Source organism: Talpa occidentalis, unplaced genomic scaffold (assembly GCF_014898055.3).
Source record: "Talpa occidentalis isolate TD23 unplaced genomic scaffold, MPIMG_talOcc4v2.1 talOcc4.7, whole genome shotgun sequence".
In the NCBI taxonomy this organism is placed as follows: domain Eukaryota; kingdom Metazoa; phylum Chordata; class Mammalia; order Eulipotyphla; family Talpidae; genus Talpa; species Talpa occidentalis.
Genome location: NW_023605083.1, coordinates 50,781,755 through 50,792,841, shown reverse-complemented (window position 1 = coordinate 50,792,841; position 11,087 = coordinate 50,781,755). Strand labels below are relative to the sequence as shown.

Here is an 11,087-nt window from a genome sequence, read left to right as displayed (position 1 = left end):
GACCCTGTGTCCAAAGTCATACCCTTCCCTATGGCATGTCACATCTGTGTCTGATTAAAAGTCTGGCCATCTCAGGCCAATTCTTATGGGTCCCTCTAAAGCCCCTAATGGGTTGACCAAAGCTGTTGGGCTTGCAGGTTGCTCAGACCCAGAGCTACAGTGGCACCAGCTAATTACAGATCACTTCTTCCCTAATAACTTGCACAAAAGGCATCCTTAGAAGATATGGATGCTGTACCTTCACCTTCAAAGGAGATGGGGAAATATTTGGCTCAACATCTCCCTTCTTTGTACTCACCCTTTCCTGGGCATTACCCCACAAACATCATAATAAGTGTCCTTCCTGCCAGTCTCTATGACAGTAGGCAGTAGGAATGGTCTGAGAAAGCAGGTGCTAAGATAGGTTTTCTGGCTGAATCACTCTCCTTATTGCTAGCAATGAAGATCATCACTAGTTGTAGGAGTTCATATAACCCTTTGCACAAAATGGCCAGAAAATTGTTTATATGTCACTGACGATAAAATTAGATAGCATCAGCTGGTGACATCTATGAAGGTTTTGAGAAATTGGGGAAAATAGTAACTAGAAACAATAAAATTTGGTAGCTATTGCTAAATGTTCTAGGAAAAGATAAAGAAAAGCTGAGATCATGATTCCCAATGTAAACTTAGTGTGAAAGTCATAGGACTTCTTTGACATTTTACAGAGAGATTCTCATGTCCTCAGGGAAAGGATAGTGAGAGCTAAGATCCAGATCTATGGCTTATTCTCCATCGAGTAGCTCAACTCCAAAGAAGGGTAAAATCCCATCCACATGCTTGAGAGAGGTACAAGCACGGGTGGTGGCTTTCCTCTGTGGCCAGAGCTGATAGTAGGTAAGACCCTTAATTGCTGGTCTCACTGAAACTGAGGGAATTATAGGAGCCCAAAACTATAGAGGCCAAGTGGCCATGTTTAACCATCAGAAATCAGACGATACGATCATAATTGTTAGTGGCTGGTTGGAAAGGCAGCAGGGCCTGACCTGCAGAGAGTTGTGGAGATGGGTAATGGAACACAGCATGGTCACAGGGCAGAACAGATGGGTGCCTACCAAGGATGCATGATAAGAAGTGACATCCCATTACTTTTGCCATAATCTTTTGGTAGAAACAAATTATAGGTTCTTCCCACATTCATAGGGAAGATAGGAAGGAGATTATGAATGGGGGGGGGGGCACCATAAGGTCTGTCTCCCACACTGATGACCTGTAGGGCTGCCAGCTACAAGTACCCATGGCAGGAAAAGACTTTGCATCAGATCTATCGTACAGAACAAACAGTCCTGCTACTTGGGTCATAGGCTCTGAGATCAGAGGTAAAGTGCTTGGAATAAAGGTCATGTGGAGTTTATTAATATTTGGAGTATCATAATTTTATATACTATAATAAATGCTAATATTCTATTAATGTGATAACTTTATTGATTATGCAGCTACTTGGCTCACTTTTCTATAAATTCATCAAAACGTAGCAACTTCATTTTCAAAGATATAATTGAAAGCAATGTCAGTGGCTCTTCACAAATGTAAGATCAAAAATAACTTGATTTTGAGCAGGATCTTTCTGCAGATGCAACCATTATTGGAGCTGTTTAGAGTATGTTATGGGCTATGACACTGGGACAAATTCCTGAAAAAACATTTCAAAACTAGATTTTAGTACATCTAGAGCAAAATTCTAAATCTTTTTCTAAAAAGATTTAACTCTTTATAGCAATCATCTTTAAGTCTGAATTTAATTTTAAACATAAATTTATGCAATGGCATTTGAATGCTTCCTCTGACATTTGCTGTAACTTGAAGAGTTTGTACAAGAAACCAAAAGTGACTTCATGATTTGTATATGATTCAAAATGCCTTTTAGGTAGTGTATTGTATCTTCAAAGACAAGAAACCATTCATATATAAATTGTCTTTCTTGTTAGTAATCAGTTCATTGGAAAGTTTATATGAAATACTACTCTTTACAGTGGATGCAACAATTTTTAAATTTAATTTCTATTTCTAAGCCTGTGGATATTTATTGCCAATGAGATAGCAAGTTTCAAAACTACAGATTGTAAACCCTTTGATGAATTCCAATAACTTCCTGATATGCTTCATGGAAAAGCCCATGTGTATGCTTTCACACTGCAATTTACTAAAGTTTATAGGCTGAGCATAGGTATTTCATGTCCTGGTACCCAGACTAGAAAGCTAATATTTGTGCAGATGCTACAGGAACAGGCTTTGGGGGTGCATGGAAAAGCATCTCTCACCACAGTTCCCAGTATTGTACTCATGAGGTGCCTCTTCTTTCTCCCAGGATTGTGGCTGACACCATTGCTGTTTCTGCTGCTGCTGCTGCTGCTGCTGCTATTCCAGCACAGGACACCCTTGGGATTTGCAGGACACTGGGATGCTTCAGGTATGCATGTATGCACAGGTAGCCAGACCACTGCATGGGATGCATGCTGCCCACCATCTGCTGTGCCTGTGGACATGTGCCATGTGTATGTGCACTGCTACCTGCTTTTCTCCCACTACACACCAATGCTGTATTGTCCCACTGAACTTCACTTATAAGGCATCGGCTCAAAGACAAAGTAATTAGGAATTTCAAGATCATATCAGCAAAGCAGTAAACTAAGAATGGTGCCTTTACAAAATAGGGTCCTGTATAACTCCATGGTCATGAAGCTGGTCCTATTGGCAAAACTTGCAGAAAAAGTGAATGTCATTGGTTGTCCTACCTGCTGCTGGCCGCTACACTATCATAGCAGCAAATGGGGAAAAGCACATCCAACCAGCAGTCCTTAATCTTTCTGTGTCCCTCTTGTCCCTGCTATTAGCAAAGCTTAATGTCATGCCAATTGGCAAGAAGAAAATGTTTCTGGGCTCTATCTCTGCTATCACAATGCAATTTGAAGTCTAAGAAATAGATTTAGAGGAGAAACATGTTGTCCTACATCATTTTGGAAATGAGTAGTCTTGTAAGACTAAAAGCAGGAAGAACTTTACACAAGCATTTTACTTGATAAGGAAATTTTTCCCCATGAGGATATGGGCTAAAAATTCTGACCACTATACATGTTCACATGTCATATTAGAAGCGTTTCTGGCTTCTTATTTAGAAGTTTGGTGATAATTCTGTGACCAGAAATATGCCACAGGAACTTAACTCTTATTTATATCAGTTAGCCAATGGTAAAATTAGTTTCATATTGTTTTGTTTTGATTAAAGTCTCAGTTTCCAAGAATCTATTCACCATATTATTGTATGTATTGTATTATTCACCATATCATTGTATAAAGTTAGTGTGTTAATATTGACTTCTTAGTTGTGACAAATATACTATATGAATGTAGATGTTAATAAGAGGGGCAACTGTTGGACCTGTGTGAGAATGCAGGCATTGGTGAGGACGCTGTGAAGGTTGGGGGCTCCAAATTGACTGAAGCAACCCAGAATCCCCAGGCCTGTCTGCATATCAGGAATAATTGCATCCTTTTTAGTTAATGTGACTTCTTAAATATAGAGATGTAATTTAATTTTTAAGCTTTTGAGTTCTGGTTATCTGATATTGAACATTTTTTTATTTTAGAGAGAATTAAAATGTATTTTTAGTTTTTTTTTTTTTTTAAAATAAGGTACCAAATGAGGGGTACATGGGAATTCCCTGCACTGTCTTCACAAATATCCTATAAATCTAAAACCTCTCTAAAGTAAAAGTTTGTTTTAAAATAACAGATTTGAACTTGGGAGACTGAAACTTGGTAACGGATGCAGTATATTAGCAGTCCTGCAGAGAGCATTCACCTCTGAAGGAGGCAATAAACCACCGGAGACAAACCACTTTGGTCCACTGACCTCAGCCAGTGTCTGTCATCAGCCGTCCCAGTAAAGGCACATCCCAGTAAAAGCACAAAGTGCTCGTGAGTAAAACGACCACAGCGCTGGGAGTGAAGGCACTGTGTCACCAGCTTGGATTCCAACATCCCACGGCTGATGCAGCTAGCTTCACTGAATAGCTGACCTGCAGATTATGTGAGCCAGTACCGAGGCCTTGATAGAATACCATCTCTCAAGGAGGCAGAAAGGTCACTTGGCATGAAGTTAACTACATTAGAACTCTCACATTCACAGTTCTGCCTCCTTCCTTCCCTTGTGCAAGTACTGATCCGAAGGACACAGCTTAATGAGCATATGACATTCTGATCTCCCTCCAGCACCTGCTTCCCAGGGAACCTCTACTAAGGGTTAGGATCTACCCCAGGTCACTTACATAGGCCATCTCTGTTACTATTCACAGTACCTGTGAGATCTTTTCAAAGGTGGCCATCTGTAAGAGTCAGGGCAGGGAGCCTCAGGGGTTCATTAACTTGCCCATAATTCTATCACTGTCAGATTTGACTGAGTCCCAAATTCATGTCTGGGAAGTCTATCCTGTTAGCTACCGTTGTTGTAAGCAAAAATAAAAAGATGTTAATAATCATTTCCTAACCATAGACCAGACATTGGGCTCGACACAACTTTCTGTTTTCACAGCAAGTCAATTAGAGTATTATCCCCCACTTTATCATGTATAAAATTACAATTAAAGGACTTGCACAAGACAAGAAGTTTCTATGATTCCAAAGGAATGCATTCTCCTTTTGGGTAAGATGCTTACTCTATAATATTGTACGAAGGATGGAGAGCCATCCAGGGAGAGCACAGAAAACCAGAGGTCCTAAAACAGCCTAGAAACATTTGTCTATAAGCAGCCCAAATTTTGTAATGTTCATTGAAATACCTGCCAGAAAAATGAGTCAGATGGTTCTCTCAATAGCTTGCTTACCATTGTAGTTACCTATCATTAAGTCATCTGTGTAACTTTTGTGCTGAAGCATGGTGTTGGACCATGTCATAGGGCAATTGCAGTAAAATAGGATGGACACAGGGAAACAGGAACACTCACCATGCCACTGGGAAAAATGCTATTTCTTAGGTGCTGTTATTAGTTCATACTTAGCCTGTACCTCAAACCAAGCCACACTTTAAGATGGGTTCTTAGGGAGAGTGTTTCAGTCAGAGTTGATTCTCCTGGCTTTAGTGCATTAACTTCTCATAGCAAATTCAACCACAAATCCGGCCTCTTAATCACACAGCCACTTGAGTTCCACTGATATAAACACTGTGCATTTCTGATTTGTGGAATTGTTTTCCTTTAATTAAATGAAGGGGGGAGGTATAGTTATTTTCAACTCTCTGAACAAATTACTACCCAGTAGAAACCGAATAATGCATTGTAAGTAGTACTTATTCTATTTATTCTACAGTCTATTGATGTGTGTTGGACTCATTCTATTTTGGAGGCACTGCCATGGTAACTGGGCTTCTGACAAAGGCCTGTGTCAGAGCAGAACTTCAGCTAAGTGATGAAATAACGAATCATCCTCAGCAGGCTCAGAAATAACAATTTAGAAGATCATGTTTTGCTACTCAGTGAATTTGTCCATAAATTTGGGAAGTCCTGAGAGGCAACTCATGGAAGTTATTGGATATGGAACTGGTCTTGAGCAAAATGGTGGAAGAAGTCTTTTTATTGTTTCTTGGATTCCCTGATCAACATTTGTGGTTCTTCCTCTTACTCCATGCTGTCCTTTAGATCAGGCTCATAGCTTTAGGGAGAAGGTACTTGCTGGTGTTTAGCCTTCAAGAGAGCCAGGTGTCTACAGAGAACTAGAGTCCACAGACCTGACATGTAGCCCCAACTCTGTCCTTACCTAGGTGAGGACAAGCTGTGACTCTATTTCTCACCTAAACACTTGGATACCCTTGGAGGACGTGTGAGCTCTAACCTCTCCTTCTGCATGAAGCTGGAGTTAGAGGGAGAGAGAGATGAATCCTGACTGATTTACCCTTCTCTGTGGAACTGGGAGATTCCAGTGTTCTTGAGGGGAGTGGGTATCTAAACCCTGTTGATTTGCCATAGTCCACAGCTATAGAAATTAAAGACACTAGAATGAAGTCCACAAGAGCAAAACTTTTCCTATAGGATTTACCATTGGAATTTTGCTTAGAAATAACTATCCCATCACACCTCACCAATTTCTCCTTTCTGGGGAGTTGCTAATAAACACTAAGCTGACCAGATCCTACTTGGATAAGCACTACTTGGATAAACACTAAACTGACCAGATCCATCTCTATCTCAATCCCTTTGCTTTCTCAAAAATCCCTCAACCTATCAATCCATACTTGATTCTGCTCCTAGGTTGGGCCATTCAATTTATCCTCAGGTCCAGAGCCAGTGAGATAACTCATTCTTGTCCTTTTCCAGCAGAGTTTCAGCCATTACTCATGGTTTTAGGAGCTAAATTGTTCAGGTTTGGGTTCTATCTATACACAAAGTGGTCACAATCCCTCAGGATACTTCTCAGAAATGGAGGGCTGGTTAAGCCATGGGCCCCAAACAAGAGACTGATAGAAATGGTATCTGTGCAAACTTCAAGAACCAAGGGAGAGCTAACCAAGGCAGACATGCAGAGGACAGATAATGGAGGGTTTTCCCTGTTATTTGGAGAAATAGCCTCTCATTTGGCTGAAAATAAATTTGGAAGAATATCTAGAAATTCCAGCCTTTCATCTTAATAACTGAGAGGTTCATTTAACAAGGAAGGCTAGCTTTAATGCCCCCTCCCAGTCCTTCAGTCCTTCTGCAACAAAGCCCTTCTGTCCCACCTCTTGACCTTCAAGCATTTTAGTCTTTAGCATTTTCTTGCTTCCAGACTGCCCTCAAAATGCTCTACCCCCTCAAGTGTTTTCAAAGTTCAGAGAGCCCTGGGTCAGAAATATCAACCAGGGTCTAGACTCAGCCACCTCGCCTCAATCCTCTCACCCTTTCAGTTTTCTTTTCATGTTCTGGAAAATTCCATCTCTCTCTGTGTGTGATCCTACCTCAATTTCTCTTCCTAAAATAGCCCTCTTTCATAAACAATAGAAACAATTGCCTTTCTGCTCAACAGATTTCTTGGGATTCTGTGTTTGTCTAGTGAGAAAAGTCCCTAACTAACTGAGAGGTGGGGGGAGGGGACATGGGGGATACAAATGAGGAGTTCTTTATAGCTGCTCATTTAATCAACTCTTAACTCCAACTCTTCACCTATTTCCTTTGTCAGCAGCACATTTACTGTGGGGGAGAGTGCAGCTGAGTTGTGGAGTGTGTAGTCACTGGGACAACAGGTGTGGGAACCTGATTCAGCTAGTCTTTTAAGGTTAGAAAGCAAACTAAATATGATAACTATCATAAAGTGCCTGTAATCCTGATTCTTTCAGGCTGCAGTGTTCGCAGTTTGGAAAAAAAAAAGAAAGGAAGAGAGGAAGGGAGGAGGGAAGAGGAAAGAGCTGAAGGACCACACCTGAGGCAGGTGTGTGTAAAGGTGAGCGCGGGCTTGGAGGAAGTAGGGGACTGGACACATTTCTCTAAATTCGTGGGAGGAAGATCAAGGTGGGTCTCTGTATTTTTAGGGGTGATGGAACACTTCCGGCCTGTGAGATGTTAATTATAGGACCTGTGGATGTCAGCAGAGATCTTTTAAAAGAATAACTTAAGTGCCTAAAATCCCCCCAAGAATACAGAGCCCGTTTTAGAAATGGCCGTCAAAGACAACAAAAGCGAAATGCGCAAATGCCTTCTACGAGGGGTGGTGCTGGGCAACCAGCGTGCTACCCAGTCTCCCCCCCCCCCCCCCCCCGCACCCCGCACACACTGTTGCTAGGAGACCGGAGGGCTATACTTCCATCATCTCCATACTTGCTGGGAGATTGAGTAATTGGTCTCTGGATGTGCGTGTGCTGCTTCCCAAAATATCTCTTTAAAAAGACGTGAGAAGGATGCGGAGACAGTGGGTAGGATGATGGAGGGCGGATTGTTTCCCAAGAGGGCAGCAGGTTCCAAGAGCCAAGACTGAAGCGAAGGGGTGGGGGAGGGGGCATGGGGAATACAAATGGGGAGCTGTTTATAGTTTCCCCAGATTGCTTCCCATCTTCAGTCTCGTTGTTTACCACTTGTCTCCTAAGTGGAATGTGGAAATTAGTAGCGACAACCAAAATTTAGGGAGCGAGGTGGTTTGGTGTTTCATTCTTAACTCTTGAGATGCAGCGAGGATGGGAGAAATACTTTAATTTTATTTTGTATGTATTTGAAGTGTAAATGCACACCCTTTATACTGCTTTAGTATAGGTTTTGAACTCCATTTTGTGGGGAAGAGGCTGAAGGAAGAAATAGGGCACACTGCGGACATACCACATATACACGCACAAACACACAGCCCACGGTAATGAAAATACTGGTTTCGGGCTGCCAGGTGCCAAAGATAGAGGAAATAAAGGCCCACAGCGTTAGGGACTCTGCGAGTTAGAAAACCTGAGCTTGACACTCAGCACTGCCTCTAACAGCTACACGTTACTCTATGACCCTCTGTGCTTCCAGTTTCTTCATCTAGAACCTGACAAGGTTGAGCTATAACATCCCCTAGGTACAATCGAAATCTCTGACTTTATTGGAGTCTGACATCGAGTTCCACTACTCTGTATAGTCAATATCATATCATTTCTTTGTGGAGGTTTTCAATTTTCTCCCTTAAGTAATGGGACAGGTCTGATCGTGTTCTGCGTTTTGCATTTTTTTAAAATAATGATTCAATTACCTATTGCTGGAAATCTTGAAGAGCAGATTTGAAGGTGGCATGACTGACTTTTACATTTTATTATTTTCCTTTGTGTCACACTTTACATATATTTAATGAACATGCTCAAATATACAGTTTTTAATAGCATCATTTTTTTTTTTTTAACCAAGCGGGGAGAGGCAGTAGAGACAGGATATATTGTATATCCTGGTTTTATAAATGAGAAATATGTATTGAAGAATTTTCCTTAAAGTCGCTGGTCACATGACTGAGTGTTACAAAATTCTATCACAAATTACAAAACTTGCTTTCCCATTCTGATTCTGTCCCTAAGTCCTGGGACCTTGACCAGGCCCTTACATGTAAAATGTGGGTGGGGAGGGGTGGTGGTGGGGTTGTCGAGGGGCAGTCTGTGTTCTAGCCCTCCTAGGACTGATAGGAAGCAAAATGCCATAATATATGTAAATGCACTTTGGAAGTTAGAAAGGGTGTACAGAATGTTCTGCATTCTTCTCACTGTGTGCCTGAGAAATTTATTCATTTATTCAGCAAACATTTTCTGAGATGCTGCTGCCACCAGGCCCTTGTTAGGCATTCATTCACATGGCACGTACACATGGCCAGTGTCATGCATCGTCCATCCTGTCTCACAGTTGCAGAGAGACTGACCCCATTACTACAGATAACAGAATCCTCAGCAACCATACCCCCTGAATACTAGACATTCTCCGAGATTGAACCTTTGCACTGTGAAAAATGCTCTCAAATCCCTCCCACGAGGGTGTCTTATTTTGTTCTTGAACACTTCCAGTGACACAAACCTCAGACACTTTACTTCCTGTGTTAATGAATGCCAGTGCCTAATCATTGTTCAAGCAGATGCTCCTTAGGAAAAACAAATAAAATTAAGGCTATCTTTAGGTTAGCCAACAGACCCCACCCTGGGCTGTACAGGGAAATAAGCAATGCCTTTGACCTTTTTCCTCTATCATCAAAGGCAGAAAAGCTCAGAATCCCATGCAATAGCCAAACTCTCTTATTTTCCTTGTTTTTAATAGCACCCCAGGAGATTCTGGATAATCTCGGGAATGAGAGCTGTGAGAAGCTCTAGCAGTTGTCTTGATACCGCTGCTAAGTTATTTTTGCTGGAGGAGACATACCTCACTTTTTCTCTCTCTGATCCCTTAAAAAGTTACTTTACCCTTGTGCCAAGAGTGAGTTGAAATCCAGACAACAGGTCAGTGGGAAATGAGCTGATGAGACTGAAGAGAAACCAGGAAATTGTGGGCTGGGGCATTAGCTTTACCAGGCAGAGCTAGGTCCATTGCCCTTTCTCCTGGTTCTTTGGCAAGCATTACAGAGTTTTCTGTAGGGGGATGGATGTGGGAGGAAGAGCACAAGAGACTCAAAAAGGAATGCCAAGTAATAATGAATAAGACTTATTTTGTATACTCCCAGGAGATCTGAGACCCTGGGCACTAGTTCCAAGGAGGCAGATGTTGGTTTAGCACCAGGAAGTGATTGCTAAGGAAGCTTTGTGAAATGCAAATAGACTGTGTGTGTGTGGTGGAAGGGGGTGCAAGAGGAGGTGTTCAAATCAGTTCCCTCCCACTAGGACTGGATCCCTGGCAGGGATATCCATAGGATATCCCTGTACAACTCATCCCCTCCCCGCATATCTTTGTGTATATGTGATTCTGTAGAAATCCAGGACAACTGTTCTGATCCATATTTACTCCTTTAGAGCCAAAGTCAGAAATGCACCATTTTTCTCCCTAGGAGTGCTGTGACTGAACTAAGAAAGTACTAAATAACTTTACAAAGTGCTTTTTGAAAATCCACCTTAGAAAAGTCCGTTGGTCAAGTGGAATTGAACAAAATAACCATCACCTTAAAGATGCCATAGAATTATTTTAATGCTTTTCTTTTTGGCAGAATTGCCCAATTCCCAGCAAGTGTGGAGGGAGACCTCTCCAAGGGACCCTTAACCTCTGACTTTGGAAGATATGAATTCTTTTTTTAAGAGGGAACTGTCATGTTAACTGTCCATTTGAAAATAAAAATCTAGCCATATTTTTTTCACTCATGGTCATCTTGCTTCTTCTGGAGCTTTGTCTTGGAAAGAAACTAAGTAAGGAAGAAAAATGTCTTTGCTTAATTGCATTTAAAGTTATTTGCCCTTATACTAGTTTCCTGACTTTGTACCTAAAGCTCCTTAACATCCATCCAAAAATGACTGACACCTGTGTGTCAGGACTCATCCTAGACAGTGACCAAAGACACTAAAAATCTCTGGTTGTATAAATCTTGTGTTCTAGTTGTAGGAAATGGCCAACACAAAAATGAATAAATAAAAAAAAAATCAATATTGTAATGCAAATGAGGCTGAA

The 11,087-nt window shown here is 41.4% G+C and overlaps 1 long non-coding RNA gene across 1 annotated transcript in view; it reads left to right on the top strand.

Annotated features, from left to right (window-relative positions):
- Positions 1-7,796: 7,796 nt before the first annotated feature.
- LOC129144899 (uncharacterized) overlaps positions 7,797-11,087 on the top strand; it is a 51,324-nt gene continuing 48,033 nt past the window's right edge. Inside the window, exon 1 of the long non-coding RNA XR_008549704.1 lies at positions 7,797-7,915. This is a non-coding gene — a long non-coding RNA (uncharacterized LOC129144899). The remainder of the gene's footprint in view (positions 7,916-11,087) is intronic.